Source organism: Phyllobates terribilis, unplaced genomic scaffold, assembly GCF_046119375.1.
Source record: "Phyllobates terribilis strain yellow unplaced genomic scaffold, ASM4611937v1 Scaffold_277__1_contigs__length_2500907, whole genome shotgun sequence".
NCBI classification, from domain to species: domain Eukaryota; kingdom Metazoa; phylum Chordata; class Amphibia; order Anura; family Dendrobatidae; genus Phyllobates; species Phyllobates terribilis.
The window spans coordinates 406394-429762 of record NW_027363037.1 but is presented as its reverse complement, the minus strand read 5'-3'; the positions used below and the strand labels follow the sequence as shown (position 1 = coordinate 429762).

Genomic DNA, 23369 nt, shown 5'->3' with positions numbered 1-23369 from the left:
TTCCCTGGTAAAACTGGGGGATGCTGAGTCACTGGTGCCCGCAGCAGGCACAGAATCCCCACGTCCTCTCCCTGCAGGCACAGAATCCTCACGTCCTCTCCCTGCAGAAACTCCACGCCCACGCCCACGACCACGACCACATGCCTTACTCCCTGCCTTCTTCATCTTGGTAGACTGATAAAGATAGGCAGAAAAGTACTAAGGGCTTAGTGTGCTTATTCCTGAACAGCTGCTAACAGGTATAAGAAACACTAATTTTATAAAGTGTGGACTAGACTTTAATATGAGCTAATGTGGCCTACACAACTGTAAAGTGGAGTGTTTGGTGAACTTTATTTAGGTTTTTTTTGTCACAAAAAGACACTGGATGTGCCTAAAGATGTAATAACGATAGTATCACAAACTTTTTGTAGCTATTACAATGTAGGAAGGTAACCTACAATGCAATAGATGAGGCTGCAAAAAATAGGCTAATACTAATCTGGCTGGGGCTGCAGGGCCCAATGCTGCAGAAAGGCTCCTCTATCTACTCCTATATAGTGTGTTTGGAATCAATTTAGCTGAATATGGATGGAACCACCACACTAATAGGAGATATCAGGAAAAATTATGAATTGGCAATAAAGGACAATGTATGAGGCAGTGACACACACTGAGTGCACTACAACCAGACGGGGTTGAAGCACACACTACAGGGTGAGCTGCACTCACACACCAGACCTTGCAGACAGCGGTGAACAGTACAGATGCAGAGCACTGTGCACTAGTGCTGCAAGACGGAAAAAAAATTCTCTATCTACTCCTATATAGTGTGTTTGGAACCAATTTAGCTGAATACAGATGGAACCACCACACTAATAGGAGATATCAGGAAAAATTATGAATTGGCAATAAAGGACAATGTATGAGGCAGTGACACACACTGAGTGCACTACAACCAGACGGGGTTGAAGCACACACTACAGGGTGAGCTGCACTCACACACCAGACCTTGCAGACAGCGGTGAACAGTACAGATGCAGAGCACTGTGCACTAGTGCTGCAAGACGGAAAAAAATTTCTCTATCTACTCCTATATAGTGTGTTTGGAACCAATTTAGCTGAATACAGATGGAACCACCACACTAATAGGAGATATCAGGAAAAATTATCAATTGGCAATAAAGGACAATGTATGAGGCAGTGACACACACTGAGTGCACTACAACCAGACGGGGTTGAAGCACACACTACAGGGTGAGCTGCACTCACACACCAGACCTTGCAGACAGCGGTGAACAGTACAGATGCAGAGCACTGTGCACTAGTGCTGCAAGACGGAAAAAAATTTCTCTATCTACTCCTATATAGTGTGTTTGGAACCAATTTAGCTGAATACAGATGGAACCACCACACTAATAGGAGATATCAGGAAAAATTATGAATTGGCAATAAAGGACAATGTATGAGGCAGTGACACACACTGAGTGCACTACAACCAGACGGGGTTGAAGCACACACTACAGGGTGAGCTGCACTCACACACCAGACCTTGCAGACAGCGGTGAACAGTACAGATGCAGAGCACTGTGCACTAGTGCTGCAAGACGGAAAAAAATTTCTCTATCTACTCCTATATAGTGTGTTTGGAACCAATTTAGCTGAATACAGATGGAACCACCACACTAATAGGAGATATCAGGAAAAATTATGAATTGGCAAAAAAGGACAATGTATGAGGCAGTGACACACACTGAGTGCACTACAACCAGACTTGGCTGAAGCACACACTACAGGGTGAGCTGCACTCACACACACAGACCTTGCAGATAGCGGTGAACAGCACAGGGAACTGTGCACTAGCACTGCAAGGCACAGTGATTTAGAAAGTAGCTTGGGTAAAGCAGTATAGAGCAAATAGGTAGCTAAAACTGTCCCTCAGAACAACAGCGTCCTATCCCTAACTGAATTCACAGCAGAGTGAGCTCAAAATGGCGGCGGTGGCTTTTATAGTGCATCATGACATCATTTCAGCAGCCAATCACAGCCATGCCATTAGTTAAGATGCCTACATGCCTAACAGGATGTGCCCACACTTCTTAGGATCCTCATTGGCTGAATAAAATGAAAATGTCTCATTGCATTATGGGAACTTCCGATTCCGGTATACGATATTGCAATAGTATCGGAATTAAGTATCGGAATTCCGATACCGCGAATATCGGCCGATACCCGATATTTCAGTATCGGAATGCTCAACACTAGTGGTGAGATAAGCTGCACAATATAATTGACCTTTCAGTATATTGTTGCACACACACCATCTATTTAGCAAATGCCCTTGTTATCAACAGCAGCCTTTTAAACTCACCTGAGCTAACAGGTATGTGCGCTGGTTACTCTGCTGCGCTTAAAATTTCTTTTTTGGTTTGCTACAATGCCTTTTCTGAAACGTTGTCTCCTTCTGCTGGAACACTGACTTCTTTCATTTAATGCCTGCAGACTATAAAAGAGAACCCAACCCAAAAAGTTTGGTTGATTAGTCTGTGGCATTCTGTTAAACTGTTGCTTATGACGGTCTCTGTGAGCTTCTCAGCGACATTCAGCCAGCCAGGTATCCTGCCTGCAGTAGATGGAATGTGGCAATGAAACGCTGGCTGCGCGTGTCATAATAGGCTCTGAGCCTTTATATACCTGTGCACAGCAGCAGCCACCTTCAGTCTGCTGCTGGACAGCCAGCCGCAGCAGCAGCAGGAGAGGTATGTAATCAGGAGCCCTCCTGCTAAGGGTAGACAGCTGCTCGTTCCACCCCACCCCCCGCCTTAATTGGTTCTCCTCCCTTCCAACGGTGTTGAGGCGGGTGGGAACAGCAGGGGGTGAAGGTGCTGTGTTTAAAGAGGTGGAGTTATGCAGATCTAAAACGCGTGGATTGCAGCAGCAGCAAGCCGAAAAGTGCAGGCATGTAAGGGATCTAGAGGTTGACAACATGTCTTCTTAACGGGAGTCCAGGAGCTCATCTCCACAAATGGACTTTTCAGGATCCTTGGGTGGCTCCGTAGTTTGAAACCAATTCTGGTTATCGCTTCTCGGCCTTTTGGCTAAGATCAAGTGTAGTATCTGTTCTTATCAGTTTAATATCTGATACGTCCCCTATCTGGGGACCATATATTAAATGGATTTTTAGAACAGGGAGATGGAAAAAGAGCTTGCTCTGTCCACTCCACGCATTGACCTGGTAATGCAGTATCTCCAGGACCGGTGCACCCCTTCTTTAATGCAGTTTCTAAAATCAGAAAGAATTGAATTCAATGTTTTTTGTTCATTTTGCTTGTTTGTCGGATTTTGGGATGGACTCTTTGGCTTTGCTTTTCTTCTCCTCATTGGATTTTTCATGTTCAAAGTTGCAGAAGCCAGATTACAAGCTCATTTTGGTTCAACTTCAGCAACTGTGCATTGCATTGCCATGTAATGTGATGCAATGCTATCTTTCTAGCTCTCCCTTTTTACTTCCTTTTGGATAAACAGACATATTAGGCAAGCATTTTGGAGCTTTCACCTAAATAACTACAGGTGGTGAGATAAGCTGCACAATATAATTGACCTTTCAGTATATTGTTGCACACACACCATCTATTTAGCAAATGCCCTTGTTATCAACAGCAGCCTTTTAAACTCACCTGAGCTAACAGGTATGTGCGCTGGTTACTCTGCTGCGCTTAAAATTTCTTTTTTGGTTTGCTACAATGCCTTTTCTGAAACGTTGTCTCCTTCTGCTGGAACACTGACTTCTTTCATTTAATGCCTGCAGACTATAAAAGAGAACCCAACCCAAAAAGTTTGGTTGATTAGTCTGTGGCATTCTGTTAAACTGTTGCTTATGGCGGTCTCTGTGAGCTTCTCAGCGACATTCAGCCAGCCAGGTATCCTGCCTGCAGTAGATGGAATGTGGCAATGGAACGCTGGCTGCGCGTGTCATAATAGGCTCTGAGCCTTTATATACCTGTGCACAGCAGCAGCCACCTTCAGTCTGCTGCTGGACAGCCAGCAGCAGCAGCAGCAGGAGAGGTATGTAATCAGGAGCCCTCCTGCTAAGGGTAGACAGCTGCTCGTTCCACCCCACCCCCCGCCTTAATTGGTTCTCCTCCCTTCCAACGGTGTTGAGGCGGGTGGGAACAGCAGGGGGTGAAGGTGCTGTGTTTAAAGAGGTGGAGTTATGCAGATCTAAAACGCGTGGATTGCAGCAGCAGCAAGCCGAAAAGTGCAGGCATGTAAGGGATCTAGAGGTTGACAACATGTCTTCTTAACGGGAGTCCAGGAGCTCATCTCCACAAATGGACTTTTCAGGATCCTTGGGTGGCTCCGTAGTTTGAAACCAATTCTGGTTATCGCTTCTCGGCCTTTTGGCTAAGATCAAGTGTAGTATCTGTTCTTATCAGTTTAATATCTGATACGTCCCCTATCTGGGGACCATATATTAAATGGATTTTTAGAACAGGGAGATGGAAAAAGAGCTTGCTCTGTCCACTCCACGCATTGACCTGGTATTGCAGTATCTCCAGGACCGGTGCACCCCTTCTTTAATGCAGTTTCTAAAATCAGAAAGAATTGAATTCAATGTTTTTTGTTCATTTTGCTTGTTTGTCGGATTTTGGGATGGACTCTTTGGCTTTGCTTTTCTTCTCCTCATTGGATTTTTCATGTTCAAAGTTGCAGAAGCCAGATTACAAGCTCATTTGGTTCAACTTCAGCAACTGTGCATTGCATTGCCATGTAATGTGATGCAATGCTATCTTTCTAGCTCTCCCTTTTTACTTCCTTTTGGATAAACAGACATATTAGGCAAGCATTTTGGAGCTTTCACCTAAATAACTACAGGTGGTGAGATAAGCTGCACAATATAATTGACCTTTCAGTATATTGTTGCACACACACCATCTATTTAGCAAATGCCCTTGTTATCAACAGCAGCCTTTTAAACTCACCTGAGCTAACAGGTATGTGCGCTGGTTACTCTGCTGCGCTTAAAATTTCTTTTTTGGTTTGCTACAATGCCTTTTCTGAAACGTTGTCTCCTTCTGCTGGAACACTGACTTCTTTCATTTAATGCCTGCAGACTATAAAAGAGAACCCAACCCAAAAAGTTTGGTTGATTAGTCTGTGGCATTCTGTTAAACTGTTGCTTATGGCGGTCTCTGTGAGCTTCTCAGCGACATTCAGCCAGCCAGGTATCCTGCCTGCAGTAGATGGAATGTGGCAATGGAACGCTGGCTGCGCGTGTCATAATAGGCTCTGAGCCTTTATATACCTGTGCACAGCAGCAGCCACCTTCAGTCTGCTGCTGGACAGCCAGCAGCAGCAGCAGCAGGAGAGGTATGTAATCAGGAGCCCTTCTGCTAAGGGTAGACAGCTGCTCGTTCCACCCCACCCCCCGCCTTAATTGGTTCTCCTCCCTTCCAACGGTGTTGAGGCGGGTGGGAACAGCAGGGGGTGAAGGTGCTGTGTTTAAAGAGGTGGAGTTATGCAGATCTAAAACGCGTGGATTGCAGCAGCAGCAAGCCGAAAAGTGCAGGCATGTAAGGGATCTAGAGGTTGACAACATGTCTTCTTAACGGGAGTCCAGGAGCTCATCTCCACAAATGGACTTTTCAGGATCCTTGGGTGGCTCCGTAGTTTGAAACCAATTCTGGTTATCGCTTCTCGGCCTTTTGGCTAAGATCAAGTGTAGTATCTGTTCTTATCAGTTTAATATCTGATACGTCCCCTATCTGGGGACCATATATTAAATGGATTTTTAGAACAGGGAGATGGAAAAAGAGCTTGCTCTGTCCACTCCACGCATTGACCTGGTATTGCAGTATCTCCAGGACCGGTGCACCCCTTCTTTAATGCAGTTTCTAAAATCAGAAAGAATTGAATTCAATGTTTTTTGTTCATTTTGCTTGTTTGTCGGATTTTGGGATGGACTCTTTGGCTTTGCTTTTCTTCTCCTCATTGGATTTTTCATGTTCAAAGTTGCAGAAGCCAGATTACAAGCTCATTTTGGTTCAACTTCAGCAACTGTGCATTGCATTGCCATGTAATGTGATGCAATGCTATCTTTCTAGCTCTCCCTTTTTACTTCCTTTTGGATAAACAGACATATTAGGCAAGCATTTTGGAGCTTTCACCTAAATAACTACAGGTGGTGAGATAAGCTGCACAATATAATTGACCTTTCAGTATATTGTTGCACACACACCATCTATTTAGCAAATGCCCTTGTTATCAACAGCAGCCTTTTAAACTCACCTGAGCTAACAGGTATGTGCGCTGGTTACTCTGCTGCGCTTAAAATTTCTTTTTTGGTTTGCTACAATGCCTTTTCTGAAACGTTGTCTCCTTCTGCTGGAACACTGACTTCTTTCATTTAATGCCTGCAGACTATAAAAGAGAACCCAACCCAAAAAGTTTGGTTGATTAGTCTGTGGCATTCTGTTAAACTGTTGCTTATGGCGGTCTCTGTGAGCTTCTCAGCGACATTCAGCCAGCCAGGTATCCTGCCTGCAGTAGATGGAATGTGGCAATGGAACGCTGGCTGCGCGTGTCATAATAGGCTCTGAGCCTTTATATACCTGTGCACAGCAGCAGCCACCTTCAGTCTGCTGCTGGACAGCCAGCAGCAGCAGCAGCAGGAGAGGTATGTAATCAGGAGCCCTCCTGCTAAGGGTAGACAGCTGCTCGTTCCACCCCACCCCCCGCCTTAATTGGTTCTCCTCCCTTCCAACGGTGTTGAGGCGGGTGGGAACAGCAGGGGGTGAAGGTGCTGTGTTTAAAGAGGTGGAGTTATGCAGATCTAAAACGCGTGGATTGCAGCAGCAGCAAGCCGAAAAGTGCAGGCATGTAAGGGATCTAGAGGTTGACAACATGTCTTCTTAACGGGAGTCCAGGAGCTCATCTCCACAAATGGACTTTTCAGGATCCTTGGGTGGCTCCGTAGTTTGAAACCAATTCTGGTTATCGCTTCTCGGCCTTTTGGCTAAGATCAAGTGTAGTATCTGTTCTTATCAGTTTAATATCTGATACGTCCCCTATCTGGGGACCATATATTAAATGGATTTTTAGAACAGGGAGATGGAAAAAGAGCTTGCTCTGTCCACTCCACGCATTGACCTGGTATTGCAGTATCTCCAGGACCGGTGCACCCCTTCTTTAATGCAGTTTCTAAAATCAGAAAGAATTGAATTCAATGTTTTTTGTTCATTTTGCTTGTTTGTCGGATTTTGGGATGGACTCCTTGGCTTTGCTTTTCTTCTCCTCATTGGATTTTTCATGTTCAAAGTTGCAGAAGCCAGATTACAAGCTCATTTGGTTCAACTTCAGCAACTGTGCATTGCATTGCCATGTAATGTGATGCAATGCTATCTTTCTAGCTCTCCCTTTTTACTTCCTTTTGGATAAACAGACATATTAGGCAAGCATTTTGGAGCTTTCACCTAAATAACTACAGGTGGTGAGATAAGCTGCACAATATAATTGACCTTTCAGTATATTGTTGCACACACACCATCTATTTAGCAAATGCCCTTGTTATCAACAGCAGCCTTTTAAACTCACCTGAGCTAACAGGTATGTGCGCTGGTTACTCTGCTGCGCTTAAAATTTCTTTTTTGGTTTGCTACAATGCCTTTTCTGAAACGTTGTCTCCTTCTGCTGGAACACTGACTTCTTTCATTTAATGCCTGCAGACTATAAAAGAGAACCCAACCCAAAAAGTTTGGTTGATTAGTCTGTGGCATTCTGTTAAACTGTTGCTTATGGCGGTCTCTGTGAGCTTCTCAGCGACATTCAGCCAGCCAGGTATCCTGCCTGCAGTAGATGGAATGTGGCAATGGAACGCTGGCTGCGCGTGTCATAATAGGCTCTGAGCCTTTATATACCTGTGCACAGCAGCAGCCACCTTCAGTCTGCTGCTGGACAGCCAGCAGCAGCAGCAGCAGGAGAGGTATGTAATCAGGAGCCCTTCTGCTAAGGGTAGACAGCTGCTCGTTCCACCCCACCCCCCGCCTTAATTGGTTCTCCTCCCTTCCAACGGTGTGGAGGCGGGTGGGAACAGCAGGGGGTGAAGGTGCTGTGTTTAAAGAGGTGGAGTTATGCAGATCTAAAACGCGTGGATTGCAGCAGCAGCAAGCCGAAAAGTGCAGGCATGTAAGGGATCTAGAGGTTGACAACATGTCTTCTTAACGGGAGTCCAGGAGCTCATCTCCACAAATGGACTTTTCAGGATCCTTGGGTGGCTCCGTAGTTTGAAACCAATTCTGGTTATCGCTTCTCGGCCTTTTGGCTAAGATCAAGTGTAGTATCTGTTCTTATCAGTTTAATATCTGATACGTCCCCTATCTGGGGACCATATATTAAATGGATTTTTAGAACAGGGAGATGGAAAAAGAGCTTGCTCTGTCCACTCCACGCATTGACCTGGTATTGCAGTATCTCCAGGACCGGTGCACCCCTTCTTTAATGCAGTTTCTAAAATCAGAAAGAATTGAATTCAATGTTTTTTGTTCATTTTGCTTGTTTGTCGGATTTTGGGATGGACTCTTTGGCTTTGCTTTTCTTCTCCTCATTGGATTTTTCATGTTCAAAGTTGCAGAAGCCAGATTACAAGCTCATTTTGGTTCAACTTCAGCAACTGTGCATTGCATTGCCATGTAATGTGATGCAATGCTATCTTTCTAGCTCTCCCTTTTTACTTCCTTTTGGATAAACAGACATATTAGGCAAGCATTTTGGAGCTTTCACCTAAATAACTACAGGTGGTGAGATAAGCTGCACAATATAATTGACCTTTCAGTATATTGTTGCACACACACCATCTATTTAGCAAATGCCCTTGTTATCAACAGCAGCCTTTTAAACTCACCTGAGCTAACAGGTATGTGCGCTGGTTACTCTGCTGCGCTTAAAATTTCTTTTTTGGTTTGCTACAATGCCTTTTCTGAAACGTTGTCTCCTTCTGCTGGAACACTGACTTCTTTCATTTAATGCCTGCAGACTATAAAAGAGAACCCAACCCAAAAAGTTTGGTTGATTAGTCTGTGGCATTCTGTTAAACTGTTGCTTATGGCGGTCTCTGTGAGCTTCTCAGCGACATTCAGCCAGCCAGGTATCCTGCCTGCAGTAGATGGAATGTGGCAATGGAACGCTGGCTGCGCGTGTCATAATAGGCTCTGAGCCTTTATATACCTGTGCACAGCAGCAGCCACCTTCAGTCTGCTGCTGGACAGCCAGCAGCAGCAGCAGCAGCAGCAGGAGAGGTATGTAATCAGGAGCCCTCCTGCTAAGGGTAGACAGCTGCTCGTTCCACCCCACCCCCCGCCTTAATTGGTTCTCCTCCCTTCCAACGGTGTTGAGGCGGGTGGGAACAGCAGGGGGTGAAGGTGCTGTGTTTAAAGAGGTGGAGTTATGCAGATCTAAAACGCGTGGATTGCAGCAGCAGCAAGCCGAAAAGTGCAGGCATGTAAGGGATCTAGAGGTTGACAACATGTCTTCTTAACGGGAGTCCAGGAGCTCATCTCCACAAATGGACTTTTCAGGATCCTTGGGTGGCTCCGTAGTTTGAAACCAATTCTGGTTATCGCTTCTCGGCCTTTTGGCTAAGATCAAGTGTAGTATCTGTTCTTATCAGTTTAATATCTGATACGTCCCCTATCTGGGGACCATATATTAAATGGATTTTTAGAACAGGGAGATGGAAAAAGAGCTTGCTCTGTCCACTCCACGCATTGACCTGGTATTGCAGTATCTCCAGGCCCGGTTCACCCCTTCTTTAATGCAGTTTCTAAAATCAGAAAGAATTGAATTCAATGTTTTTTGTTCATTTTGCTTGTTTGTCGGATTTTGGGATGGACTCTTTGGCTTTGCTTTTCTTCTCCTCATTGGATTTTTCATGTTCAAAGTTGCAGAAGCCAGATTACAAGCTCATTTTGGTTCAACTTCAGCAACTGTGCATTGCATTGCCATGTAATGTGATGCAATGCTATCTTTCTAGCTCTCCCTTTTTACTTCCTTTTGGATAAACAGACATATTAGGCAAGCATTTTGGAGCTTTCACCTAAATAACTACAGGTGGTGAGATAAGCTGCACAATATAATTGACCTTTCAGTATATTGTTGCACACACACCATCTATTTAGCAAATGCCCTTGTTATCAACAGCAGCCTTTTAAACTCACCTGAGCTAACAGGTATGTGCGCTGGTTACTCTGCTGCGCTTAAAATTTCTTTTTTGGTTTGCTACAATGCCTTTTCTGAAACGTTGTCTCCTTCTGCTGGAACACTGACTTCTTTCATTTAATGCCTGCAGACTATAAAAGAGAACCCAACCCAAAAAGTTTGGTTGATTATTCTGTGGCATTCTGTTAAACTGTTGCTTATGGCGGTCTCTGTGAGCTTCTCAGCGACATTCAGCCAGCCAGGTATCCTGCCTGCAGTAGATGGAATGTGGCAATGGAACGCTGGCTGCGCATGTCATAATAGGCTCTGAGCCTTTATATACCTGTGCACAGCAGCAGCCACCTTCAGTCTGCTGCTGGACAGCCAGCAGCAGCAGCAGCAGGAGAGGTATGTAATCAGGAGCCCTCCTGCTAAGGGTAGACAGCTGCTCGTTCCACCCCACCCCCCGCCTTAATTGGTTCTCCTCCCTTCCAACGGTGTTGAGGCGGGTGGGAACAGCAGGGGGTGAAGGTGCTGTGTTTAAAGAGGTGGAGTTATGCAGATCTAAAACGCGTGGATTGCAGCAGCAGCAAGCCGAAAAGTGCAGGCATGTAAGGGATCTAGAGGTTGACAACATGTCTTCTTAACGGGAGTCCAGGAGCTCATCTCCACAAATGGACTTTTCAGGATCCTTGGGTGGCTCCGTAGTTTGAAACCAATTCTGGTTATCGCTTCTCGGCCTTTTGGCTAAGATCAAGTGTAGTATCTGTTCTTATCAGTTTAATATCTGATACGTCCCCTATCTGGGGACCATATATTAAATGGATTTTTAGAACAGGGAGATGGAAAAAGAGCTTGCTCTGTCCACTCCACGCATTGACCTGGTATTGCAGTATCTCCAGGACCGGTGCACCCCTTCTTTAATGCAGTTTCTAAAATCAGAAAGAATTGAATTCAATGTTTTTTGTTCATTTTGCTTGTTTGTCGGATTTTGGGATGGACTCTTTGGCTTTGCTTTTCTTCTCCTCATTGGATTTTTCATGTTCAAAGTTGCAGAAGCCAGATTACAAGCTCATTTTGGTTCAACTTCAGCAACTGTGCATTGCATTGCCATGTAATGTGATGCAATGCTATCTTTCTAGCTCTCCCTTTTTACTTCCTTTTGGATAAACAGACATATTAGGCAAGCATTTTGGAGCTTTCACCTAAATAACTACAGGTGGTGAGATAAGCTGCACAATATAATTGACCTTTCAGTATATTGTTGCACACACACCATCTATTTAGCAAATGCCCTTGTTATCAACAGCAGCCTTTTAAACTCACCTGAGCTAACAGGTATGTGCGCTGGTTACTCTGCTGCGCTTAAAATTTCTTTTTTGGTTTGCTACAATGCCTTTTCTGAAACGTTGTCTCCTTCTGCTGGAACACTGACTTCTTTCATTTAATGCCTGCAGACTATAAAAGAGAACCCAACCCAAAAAGTTTGGTTGATTAGTCTGTGGCATTCTGTTAAACTGTTGCTTATGGCGGTCTCTGTGAGCTTCTCAGCGACATTCAGCCAGCCAGGTATCCTGCCTGCAGTAGATGGAATGTGGCAATGGAACGCTGGCTGCGTGTGTCATAATAGGCTCTGAGCCTTTATATACCTGTGCACAGCAGCAGCCACCTTCAGTCTGCTGCTGGACAGCCAGCAGCAGCAGCAGCAGGAGAGGTATGTAATCAGGAGCCTTCCTGCTAAGGGTAGACAGCTGCTCGTTCCACCCCACCCCCGCCTTAATTGGTTCTCCTCCCTTCCAACGGTGTTGAGGCGGGTGGGAACAGCAGGGGGTGAAGGTGCTGTGTTTAAAGAGGTGGAGTTATGCAGATCTAAAACGCGTGGATTGCAGCAGCAGCAAGCCGAAAAGTGCAGGCATGTAAGGGATCTAGAGGTTGACAACATGTCTTCTTAACGGGAGTCCAGGAGCTCATCTCCACAAATGGACTTTTCAGGATCCTTGGGTGGCTCCGTAGTTTGAAACCAACTCTGGTTATCGCTTCTCGGCCTTTTGGCTAAGATCAAGTGTAGTATCTGTTCTTATCAGTTTAATATCTGATACGTCCCCTATCTGGGGACCATATATTAAATGGATTTTTAGAACAGGGAGATGGAAAAAGAGCTTGCTCTGTCCACTCCACACATTGACCTAGTATTGCAGTATCTCCAGGACCGGTGCACCCCTTCTTTAATGCAGTTTCTAAAATCAGAAAGAATTGAATTCAATGTTTTTTGTTCATTTTGCTTGTTTGTCGGATTTTGGGATGGACTCTTTGGCTTTGCTTTTCTTCTCCTCATTGGATTTTTCATGTTCAAAGTTGCAGAAGCCAGATTACAAGCTCATTTTGGTTCAACTTCAGCAACTGTGCATTGCATTGCCATGTAATGTGATGCAATGCTATCTTTCTAGCTCTCCCTTTTTACTTCCTTTTGGATAAACAGACATATTAGGCAAGCATTTTGGAGCTTTCACCTAAATAACTACAGGTGGTGAGATAAGCTGCACAATATAATTGACCTTTCAGTATATTGTTGCACACACACCATCTATTTAGCAAATGCCCTTGTTATCAACAGCAGCCTTTTAAACTCACCTGAGCTAACAGGTATGTGCGCTGGTTACTCTGCTGCGCTTAAAATTTCTTTTTTGGTTTGCTACAATGCCTTTTCTGAAACGTTGTCTCCTTCTGCTGGAACACTGACTTCTTTCATTTAATGCCTGCAGACTATAAAAGAGAACCCAACCCAAAAAGTTTGGTTGATTAGTCTGTGGCATTCTGTTAAACTGTTGCTTATGGCGGTCTCTGTGAGCTTCTCAGCGACATTCAGCCAGCCAGGTATCCTGCCTGCAGTAGATGGAATGTGGCAATGGAACGCTGGCTGCGCGTGTCATAATAGGCTCTGAGCCTTTATATACCTGTGCACAGCAGCAGCCACCTTCAGTCTGCTGCTGGACAGCCAGCAGCAGCAGCAGCAGGAGAGGTATGTAATCAGGAGCCCTCCTGCTAAGGGTAGACAGCTGCTCGTTCCACCCCACCCCCCGCCTTAATTGGTTCTCCTCCCTTCCAACGGTGTTGAGGCGGGTGGGAACAGCAGGGGGTGAAGGTGCTGTGTTTAAAGAGGTGGAGTTATGCAGATCTAAAACGCGTGGATTGCAGCAGCAGCAAGCCGAAAAGTGCAGGCATGTAAGGGATCTAGAGGTTGACAACATGTCTTCTTAACGGGAGTCCAGGAGCTCATCTCCACAAATGGACTTTTCAGGATCCTTGGGTGGCTCCGTAGTTTGAAACCAATTCTGGTTATCGCTTCTCGGCCTTTTGGCTAAGATCAAGTGCAGTGATCTACCGGTTGCTGCCTTGGTCTTGGCTGAGAGGTGCCTTGGGTACCCGGCTCCTTGGCCTCGGGGGATCGCTGCATGTAGCAGTGCGGCTTCACCCCCTTGCTGCTTTTGGGGAGCCGGATTAGTCCCGGGGCAACGAGGGGCGATCAGCCTGCCTGCTTTTTTTAAGTAGGCGAGGAGGATTTTTGCCACCTTTGGTGTGAAGATATGGACGGGAGAAGCCCAAATATGCTGACCTGTGAAGAGGTCCCAGTTTTTGCAAGATTGAAGAATGCAGTGCGGTTTATTTTTTTGGATCCAGAGAAGAAGAAGTCTGGCTTGTTTTTTTTGGTAGAGAAGATTTTGTTTGGACTATTGGAAGTTCAAATGGAACAAGTTTTGTCTATGTTGGAGTTCCCGAAGAGAGGGATATATGATGTTATTTTTTGTTCAGAAGATATCTTTTCTGACTTTTGGAAGAGAATGGATCTAGTGAAGGAAGATTCGATACTTGAAGGTGTTTTTTTTGTGTCGCATTTTCCTAGGAAGGAAAGGCTAATAGTAATAAGGATGTATAGTCCTTTCATATTGGAAGAAGAGATCATGACCTTTTTATCCCGGTACTGTGAGAAAGTGAGTTCTGCTGGCAAAATGTTTAACCGATATGGTTTTTGGACCACGAGGTGGAGGTTCCTGGTCAAGTTCAAGGAAAGTTCGGATGGTGTTGTGGTACTCCCACCAAGTAGATTCAAAATCGGGACAGTTAATGGAGATATGTTCTTTACAGGTATGCCGAAGTTTTGTAGGCGTTGTAAACAGTATGGCCATGAAAAGGATTCCTGTACATTACAGTGGTGTGCCAAGTGTGAAGAAGTGGGACATAAGGCAGAGAATTGTGAAAAAAGTAAGAAATGTAATCTATGTGGTGGCAGTGGTCATTTATATGATTGCTGTCCTGTCAATAAAAGGGAGGAGAAGTCAGTTGACAAGGAAGATGGAAAAGAAGAAGAGTCTGAAGCTGCCCCCCATGATGAAACGGAAGAGAACATATCTCAAAAGAAGGAGGAACAAATAAGAGATATAAGAAAAGAAGGTGATCATATGGAAGAAGATACTGAGAGTGATATCACAGACGTTGAGATTGAAAATACTAGCTTGGAAGAAGAAGTGGAGGTGGATAGGGAGTCAGAAGATCAGGAGGAAAGTGAGTCCTCCAGTCAGGATGAAAAGGAAGGTGCTGTAAGTAATATGGAAGAGGAGGAGGAGGGTGAAGAAACTAGTGAAGAAGAAAGAGAGGATGTCGCATGTGAAGCCAGAGAAGAAATTGAAGGAGTTTTGTCATCTGGGAAGGACTCTAGTAAAGCAAAGGATGTTTCAGAAAAAAATATGAGGGAGATGGAGGAGAGACAAGAAGTGTTGAAAATGCTAAAGAGTTGTGAAGGGGGGAGTCAGGCTAGTCTAAGGCGCAAAGTGTGGAATAACATTTATAGCGATATGCATCGTTTTTTTTCAACTTACAGAATACCTCAGTCGTTGGCTAAAGAGGTAGAAGAAGCTTGGGATGGTCGGTTTCTGGATGGAAGGCTTTTGAATGCCTTGGCAGCATATGGCCTGAAGAGAGGAATGTTGCCTTAAATCGTAATGGTAAAGATTGTAATGTTGTGATGTAAAGAATATGGAATAACTGTATTGTGATAATATAAACGTATATATATAAAATAAGATTGGAAAAATGGATATATGACCCACAATGATGGATAACAACCTAATACCATTTGGAAATCATTGCAAAGCATGAAATGGTAAATATGGGACTTGTAATCTGAGTGGAAAAAAAAAAAAAAAAAAAAAAATCTGTTCTTATCAGTTTAATATCTGATACGTCCCCTATCTGGGGACCATATATTAAATGGATTTTTAGAACAGGGAGATGGAAAAAGAGCTTGCTCTGTCCACTCCACGCATTGACCTGGTATTACAGTATCTCCAGGACCGGTGCACCCCTTCTTTAATGCAGTTTCTAAAATCAGAAAGAATTGAATTCAATGTTTTTTGTTCATTTTGCTTGTTTGTCGGATTTTGGGATGGACTCTTTGGCTTTGCTTTTCTTCTCCTCATTGGATTTTTCATGTTCAAAGTTGCAGAAGCCAGATTACAAGCTCATTTTGGTTCAACTTCAGCAACTGTGCATTGCATTGCCATGTAATGTGATGCAATGCTATCTTTCTAGCTCTCCCTTTTTACTTCCTTTTGGATAAACAGACATATTAGGCAAGCATTTTGGAGCTTTCACCTAAATAACTACAGGTGGTGAGATAAGCTGCACAATATAATTGACCTTTCAGTATATTGTTGCACACACACCATCTATTTAGCAAATGCCCTTGTTATCAACAGCAGCCTTTTAAACTCACCTGAGCTAACAGGTATGTGCGCTGGTTACTCTGCTGCGCTTAAAATTTCTTTTTTGGTTTGCTACAATGCCTTTTCTGAAACGTTGTCTCCTTCTGCTGGAACACTGACTTCTTTCATTTAATGCCTGCAGACTATAAAAGAGAACCCAACCCAAAAAGTTTGGTTGATTAGTCTGTGGCATTCTGTTAAACTGTTGCTTATGGCGGTCTCTGTGAGCTTCTCAGCGACATTCAGCCAGCCAGGTATCCTGCCTGCAGTAGATGGAATGTGGCAATGGAACGCTGGCTGCGCATGTCATAATAGGCTCTGAGCCTTTATATACCTGTGCACAGCAGCAGCCACCTTCAGTCTGCCGCTGGACAGCCAGCAGCAGCAGCAGCAGGAGAGGTATGTAATCAGGAGCCCTCCTGCTAAGGGTAGACAGCTGCTCGTTCCACCCCACCCCCCGCCTTAATTGGTTCTCCTCCCTTCCAACGGTGTTGAGGCGGGTGGGAACAGCAGGGGGTGAAGGTGCTGTGTTTAAAGAGGTGGAGTTATGCAGATCTAAAACGCGTGGATTGCAGCAGCAGCAAGCCGAAAAGTGCAGGCATGTAAGGGATCTAGAGGTTGACAACATGTCTTCTTAACGGGAGTCCAGGAGCTCATCTCCACAAATGGACTTTTCAGGATCCTTGGGTGGCTCCGTAGTTTGAAACCAATTCTGGTTATCGCTTCTCGGCCTTTTGGCTAAGATCAAGTGCAGTGATCTACCGGTTGCTGCCTTGGTCTTGGCTGAGAGGTGCCTTGGGTACCCGGCTCCTTGGCCTCGGGGGATCGCTGCATGTAGCAGTGCGGCTTCACCCCCTTGCTGCTTTTGGGGAGCCGGATTAGTCCCGGGGCAACGAGGGGCGATCAGCCTGCCTGCTTTTTTTAAGTAGGCGAGGAGGATTTTTGCCACCTTTGGTGTGAAGATATGGACGGGAGAAGCCCAAATATGCTGACCTGTGAAGAGGTCCCAGTTTTTGCAAGATTGAAGAATGCAGTGCGGTTTATTTTTTTGGATCCAGAGAAGAAGAAGTCTGGCTTGTTTTTTTTGGTAGAGAAGATTTTGTTTGGACTATTGGAAGTTCAAATGGAACAAGTTTTGTCTATGTTGGAGTTCCCGAAGAGAGGGATATATGATGTTATTTTTTGTTCAGAAGATATCTTTTCTGACTTTTGGAAGAGAATGGATCTAGTGAAGGAAGATTCGATACTTGAAGGTGTTTTTTTTGTGTCGCATTTTCCTAGGAAGGAAAGGCTAATAGTAATAAGGATGTATAGTCCTTTCATATTGGAAGAAGAGATCATGACCTTTTTATCCCGGTACTGTGAGAAAGTGAGTTCTGCTGGCAAAATGTTTAACCGATATGGTTTTTGGACCACGAGGTGGAGGTTCCTGGTCAAGTTCAAGGAAAGTTCGGATGGTGTTGTGGTACTCCCACCAAGTAGATTCAAAATCGGGACAGTTAATGGAGATATGTTCTTTACAGGTATGCCGAAGTTTTGTAGGCGTTGTAAACAGTATGGCCATGAAAAGGATTCCTGTACATTACAGTGGTGTGCCAAGTGTGAAGAAGTGGGACATAAGGCAGAGAATTGTGAAAAAAGTAAGAAATGTAATCTATGTGGTGGCAGTGGTCATTTATATGATTGCTGTCCTGTCAATAAAAGGGAGGAGAAGTCAGTTGACAAGGAAGATGGAAAAGAAGAAGAGTCTGAAGCTGCCCCCCATGATGAAACGGAAGAGAACATATCTCAAAAGAAGGAGGAACAAATAAGAGATATAAGAAAAGAAGGTGATCATATGGAAGAAGATACTGAGAGTGATATCACAGACGTTGAGATTGAAAATACTAGCTTGGAAGAAGAAGTGGAGGTGGATAGGGAGTCAGAAGATCAGGAGGAAAGTGAGTCCTCCAGTCAGGATGAAAAGGAAGGTGCTGTAAGTAATATGGAAGAGGAGGAGGAGGGTGAAGAAACTAGTGAAGAAGAAAGAGAGGATGTCGCATGTGAAGCCAGAGAAGAAATTGAAGGAGTTTTGTCATCTGGGAAGGACTCTAGTAAAGCAAAGGATGTTTCAGAAAAAAATATGAGGGAGATGGAGGAGAGACAAGAAGTGTTGAAAATGCTAAAGAGTTGTGAAGGGGGGAGTCAGGCTAGTCTAAGGCGCAAAGTGTGGAATAACATTTATAGCGATATGCATCGTTTTTTTTCAACTTACAGAATACCTCAGTCGTTGGCTAAAGAGGTAGAAGAAGCTTGGGATGGTCGGTTTCTGGATGGAAGGCTTTTGAATGCCTTGGCAGCATATGGCCTGAAGAGAGGAATGTTGCCTTAAATCGTAATGGTAAAGATTGTAATGTTGTGATGTAAAGAATATGGAATAACTGTATTGTGATAATATAAACGTATATATATAAAATAAGATTGGAAAAATGGATATATGACCCACAATGATGGATAACAACCTAATACCATTTGGAAATCATTGCAAAGCATGAAATGGTAAATATGGGACTTGTAATCTGAGTGGAAAAAAAAAAAAAAAAATCTGTTCTTATCAGTTTAATATCTGATACGTCCCCTATCTGGGGACCATATATTAAATGGATTTTTAGAACAGGGAGATGGAAAAAGAGCTTGCTCTGTCCACTCCACGCATTGACCTGGTATTACAGTATCTCCAGGACCGGTGCACCCCTTCTTTAATGCAGTTTCTAAAATCAGAAAGAATTGAATTCAATGTTTTTTGTTCATTTTGCTTGTTTGTCGGATTTTGGGATGGACTCTTTGGCTTTGCTTTTCTTCTCCTCATTGGATTTTTCATGTTCAAAGTTGCAGAAGCCAGATTACAAGCTCATTTTGGTTCAACTTCAGCAACTGTGCATTGCATTGCCATGTAATGTGATGCAATGCTATCTTTCTAGCTCTCCCTTTTTACTTCCTTTTGGATAAACAGACATATTAGGCAAGCATTTTGGAGCTTTCACCTAAATAACTACAGGTGGTGAGATAAGCTGCACAATATAATTGACCTTTCAGTATATTGTTGCACACACACCATCTATTTAGCAAATGCCCTTGTTATCAACAGCAGCCTTTTAAACTCACCTGAGCTAACAGGTATGTGCGCTGGTTACTCTGCTGCGCTTAAAATTTCTTTTTTTGTTTGCTACAATGCCTTTTCTGAAACGTTGTCTCCTTCTGCTGGAACACTGACTTCTTTCATTTAATGCCTGCAGACTATAAAAGAGAACCCAACCCAAAAAGTTTGGTTGATTAGTCTGTGGCATTCTGTTAAACTGTTGCTTATGGCGGTCTCTGTGAGCTTCTCAGCGACATTCAGCCAGCCAGGTATCCTGCCTGCAGTAGATGGAATGTGGCAATGGAACGCTGGCTGCGCGTGTCATAATAGGCTCTGAGCCTTTATATACCTGTGCACAGCAGCAGCCACCTTCAGTCTGCTGCTGGACAGCCAGCAGCAGCAGCAGCAGGAGAGGTATGTAATCAGGAGCCCTCCTGCTAAGGGTAGACAGCTGCTCGTTCCACCCCACCCCCCGCCTTAATTGGTTCTCCTCCCTTCCAACGGTGTTGAGGCGGGTGGGAACAGCAGGGGGTGAAGGTGCTGTGTTTAAAGAGGTGGAGTTATGCAGATCTAAAACGCGTGGATTGCAGCAGCAGCAAGCCGAAAAGTGCAGGCATGTAAGGGATCTAGAGGTTGACAACATGTCTTCTTAACGGGAGTCCAGGAGCTCATCTCCACAAATGGACTTTTCAGGATCCTTGGGTGGCTCCGTAGTTTGAAACCAATTCTGGTTATCGCTTCTCGGCCTTTTGGCTAAGATCAAGTGTAGTATCTGTTCTTATCAGTTTAATATCTGATACGTCCCCTATCTGGGGACCATATATTAAATGGATTTTTAGAACAGGGAGATGGAAAAAGAGCTTGCTCTGTCCACTCCACGCATTGACCTGGTATTGCAGTATCTCCAGGACCGGTGCACCCCTTCTTTAATGCAGTTTCTAAAATCAGAAAGAATTGAATTCAATGTTTTTTGTTCATTTTGCTTGTTTGTCGGATTTTGGGATGGACTCTTTGGCTTTGCTTTTCTTCTCCTCATTGGATTTTTCATGTTCAAAGTTGCAGAAGCCAGATTACAAGCTCATTTTGGTTCAACTTCAGCAACTGTGCATTGCATTGCCATGTAATGTGATGCAATGCTATCTTTCTAGCTCTCCCTTTTTACTTCCTTTTGGATAAACAGACATATTAGGCAAGCATTTTGGAGCTTTCACCTAAATAACTACAGGTGGTGAGATAAGCTGCACAATATAATTGACCTTTCAGTATATTGTTGCACACACACCATCTATTTAGCAAATGCCCTTGTTATCAACAGCAGCCTTTTAAACTCACCTGAGCTAACAGGTATGTGCGCTGGTTACTCTGCTGCGCTTAAAATTTCTTTTTTGGTTTGCTACAATGCCTTTTCTGAAACGTTGTCTCCTTCTGCTGGAACACTGACTTCTTTCATTTAATGCCTGCAGACTATAAAAGAGAACCCAACCCAAAAAGTTTGGTTGATTAGTCTGTGGCATTCTGTTAAACTGTTGCTTATGGCAGTCTCTGTGAGCTTCTCAGCGACATTCAGCCAGCCAGGTATCCTGCCTGCAGTAGATGGAATGTGGCAATGGAACGCTGGCTGCGCGTGTCATAATAGGCTCTGAGCCTTTATATACCTGTGCACAGCAGCAGCCACCTTCAGTCTGCTGCTGGACAGCCAGCAGCAGCAGCAGAAGGAGAGGTATGTAATCAGGAGCCCTCCTGCTAAGGGTAGACAGCTGCTCGTTCCACCCCACCCCCCGCCTTAATTGGTTCTCCTCCCTTCCAACGGTGTTGAGGCGGGTGGGAACAGCAGGGGGTGAAGGTGCTGTGTTTAAAGAGGTGGAGTTATGCAGATCTAAAACGCGTGGATTGCAGCAGCAGCAAGCCGAAAAGTGCAGGCATGTAAGGGATCTAGAGGTTGACAACATGTCTTCTTAACGGGAGTCCAGGAGCTCATCTCCACAAATGGACTTTTCAGGATCCTTGGGTGGCTCCGTAGTTTGAAACCAATTCTGGTTATCGCTTCTCGGCCTTTTGGCTAAGATCAAGTGTAGTATCTGTTCTTATCAGTTTAATATCTGATACGTCCCCTATCTGGGGACCATATATTAAATGGATTTTTAGAACAGGGAGATGGAAAAAGAGCTTGCTCTGTCCACTCCACGCATTGACCTGGTATTGCAGTATCTCCAGGACCGGTGCACCCCTTCTTTAATGCAGTTTCTAAAATCAGAAAGAATTGAATTCAATGTTTTTTGTTCATTTTGCTTGTTTGTCGGATTTTGGGATGGACTCTTTGGCTTTGCTTTTCTTCTCCTCATTGGATTTTTCATGTTCAAAGTTGCAGAAGCCAGATTACAAGCTCATTTTGGTTCAACTTCAGCAACTGTGCATTGCATTGCCATGTAATGTGATGCAATGCTATCTTTCTAGCTCTCCCTTTTTACTTCCTTTTGGATAAACAGACATATTAGGCAAGCATTTTGGAGCTTTCACCTAAATAACTACAGGTGGTGAGATAAGCTGCACAATATAATTGACCTTTCAGTATATTGTTGCACACACACCATCTATTTAGCAAATGCCCTTGTTATCAACAGCAGCCTTTTAAACTCACCTGAGCTAACAGGTATGTGCGCTGGTTACTCTGCTGCGCTTAAAATTTCTTTTTTGGTTTGCTACAATGCCTTTTCTGAAACGTTGTCTCCTTCTGCTGGAACACTGACTTCTTTCATTTAATGCCTGCAGACTATAAAAGAGAACCCAACCCAAAAAGTTTGGTTGATTAGTCTGTGGCATTCTGTTAAACTGTTGCTTATGGCGGTCTCTGTGAGCTTCTCAGCGACATTCAGCCAGCCAGGTATCCTGCCTGCAGTAGATGGAATGTGGCAATGGAACGCTGGCTGCGCGTGTCATAATAGGCTCTGAGCCTTTATATACCTGTGCACAGCAGCAGCCACCTTCAGTCTGCTGCTGGACAGCCAGCAGCAGCAGCAGCAGGAGAGGTATGTAATCAGGAGCCCTCCTGCTAAGGGTAGACAGCTGCTCGTTCCACCCCACCCCCCGCCTTAATTGGTTCTCCTCCCTTCCAAAGGTGTTGAGGCGGGTGGGAACAGCAGGGGGTGAAGGTGCTGTGTTTAAAGAGGTGGAGTTATGCAGATCTAAAACGCGTGGATTGCAGCAGCAGCAAGCCGAAAAGTGCAGGCATGTAAGGGATCTAGAGGTTGACAACATGTCTTCTTAACGGGAGTCCAGGAGCTCATCTCCACAAATGGACTTTTCAGGATCCTTGGGTGGCTCCGTAGTTTGAAACCAATTCTGGTTATCGCTTCTCGGCCTTTTGGCTAAGATCAAGTGTAGTATCTGTTCTTATCAGTTTAATATCTGATACGTCCCCTATCTGGGGACCATATATTAAATGGATTTTTAGAACAGGGAGATGGAAAAAGAGCTTGCTCTGTCCACTCCACGCATTGACCTGGTATTGCAGTATCTCCAGGACCGGTGCACCCCTTCTTTAATGCAGTTTCTAAAATCAGAAAGAATTGAATTCAATGTTTTTTGTTCATTTTGCTTGTTTGTCGGATTTTGGGATGGACTCTTTGGCTTTGCTTTTCTTCTCCTCATTGGATTTTTCATGTTCAAAGTTGCAGAAGCCAGATTACAAGCTCATTTTGGTTCAACTTCAGCAACTGTGCATTGCATTGCCATGTAATGTGATGCAATGCTATCTTTCTAGCTCTCCCTTTTTACTTCCTTTTGGATAAACAGACATATTAGGCAAGCATTTTGGAGCTTTCACCTAAATAACTACAGGTGGTGAGATAAGCTGCACAATATAATTGACCTTTCAGTATATTGTTGCACACACACCATCTATTTAGCAAATGCCCTTGTTATCAACAGCAGCCTTTTAAACTCACCTGAGCTAACAGGTATGTGCGCTGGTTACTCTGCTGCGCTTAAAATTTCTTTTTTGGTTTGCTACAATGCCTTTTCTGAAACGTTGTCTCCTTCTGCTGGAACACTGACTTCTTTCATTTAATGCCTGCAGACTATAAAAGAGAACCCAACCCAAAAAGTTTGGTTGATTAGTCTGTGGCATTCTGTTAAACTGTTGCTTATGGCGGTCTCTGTGAGCTTCTCAGCGACATTCAGCCAGCCAGGTATCCTGCCTGCAGTAGATGGAATGTGGCAATGGAACGCTGGCTGCGCGTGTCATAATAGGCTCTGAGCCTTTATATACCTGTGCACAGCAGCAGCCACCTTCAGTCTGCTGCTGGACAGCCAGCAGCAGCAGC

At 44.3% G+C, this 23369-nt stretch overlaps 12 non-coding genes and 1 pseudogene across 12 annotated transcripts; all 13 read left to right on the top strand.

Moving 5' to 3' along the window:
* The first annotated feature begins 3057 nt into the window (after positions 1–3057).
* On the top strand, positions 3058–3248 carry LOC141220204 (U2 spliceosomal RNA). Its single transcript, XR_012288574.1, has one exon. It is a non-coding gene; the product is annotated as a U2 spliceosomal RNA (small nuclear RNA).
* A 1115-nt stretch (positions 3249–4363) lies between these two features.
* Positions 4364–4554, top strand: LOC141219816 (U2 spliceosomal RNA). The gene has a single exon (XR_012288194.1). It is a non-coding gene; the product is annotated as a U2 spliceosomal RNA (small nuclear RNA).
* A 1114-nt stretch (positions 4555–5668) lies between these two features.
* LOC141219815 (U2 spliceosomal RNA) lies at positions 5669–5859 on the top strand. The gene has a single exon (XR_012288193.1). It is a non-coding gene; the product is annotated as a U2 spliceosomal RNA (small nuclear RNA).
* A 1115-nt stretch (positions 5860–6974) lies between these two features.
* Positions 6975–7165, top strand: LOC141219813 (U2 spliceosomal RNA). The gene has a single exon (XR_012288191.1). It is a non-coding gene; the product is annotated as a U2 spliceosomal RNA (small nuclear RNA).
* A 1114-nt stretch (positions 7166–8279) lies between these two features.
* On the top strand, positions 8280–8470 carry LOC141219812 (U2 spliceosomal RNA). The gene has a single exon (XR_012288190.1). It is a non-coding gene; the product is annotated as a U2 spliceosomal RNA (small nuclear RNA).
* Positions 8471–9591: 1121 nt separating this feature from the next.
* LOC141220250 (U2 spliceosomal RNA) lies at positions 9592–9782 on the top strand. The gene has a single exon (XR_012288619.1). It is a non-coding gene; the product is annotated as a U2 spliceosomal RNA (small nuclear RNA).
* A 1115-nt stretch (positions 9783–10897) lies between these two features.
* Positions 10898–11088, top strand: LOC141219811 (U2 spliceosomal RNA). Its single transcript, XR_012288189.1, has one exon. It is a non-coding gene; the product is annotated as a U2 spliceosomal RNA (small nuclear RNA).
* Positions 11089–12202: 1114 nt separating this feature from the next.
* LOC141219588 (U2 spliceosomal RNA) lies at positions 12203–12393 on the top strand. The gene has a single exon (XR_012288046.1). It is a non-coding gene; the product is annotated as a U2 spliceosomal RNA (small nuclear RNA).
* A 2953-nt stretch (positions 12394–15346) lies between these two features.
* On the top strand, positions 15347–15532 carry LOC141219710 (U2 spliceosomal RNA). The gene has a single exon (XR_012288140.1). It is a non-coding gene; the product is annotated as a U2 spliceosomal RNA (small nuclear RNA).
* Positions 15533–18485: 2953 nt separating this feature from the next.
* On the top strand, positions 18486–18665 carry LOC141219709 (U2 spliceosomal RNA; annotated as a pseudogene).
* Positions 18666–19780: 1115 nt separating this feature from the next.
* Positions 19781–19971, top strand: LOC141219810 (U2 spliceosomal RNA). Its single transcript, XR_012288188.1, has one exon. It is a non-coding gene; the product is annotated as a U2 spliceosomal RNA (small nuclear RNA).
* Positions 19972–21086: 1115 nt separating this feature from the next.
* LOC141219809 (U2 spliceosomal RNA) lies at positions 21087–21277 on the top strand. Its single transcript, XR_012288187.1, has one exon. It is a non-coding gene; the product is annotated as a U2 spliceosomal RNA (small nuclear RNA).
* Positions 21278–22392: 1115 nt separating this feature from the next.
* LOC141219808 (U2 spliceosomal RNA) lies at positions 22393–22583 on the top strand. Its single transcript, XR_012288186.1, has one exon. It is a non-coding gene; the product is annotated as a U2 spliceosomal RNA (small nuclear RNA).
* Positions 22584–23369: the final 786 nt, after the last annotated feature.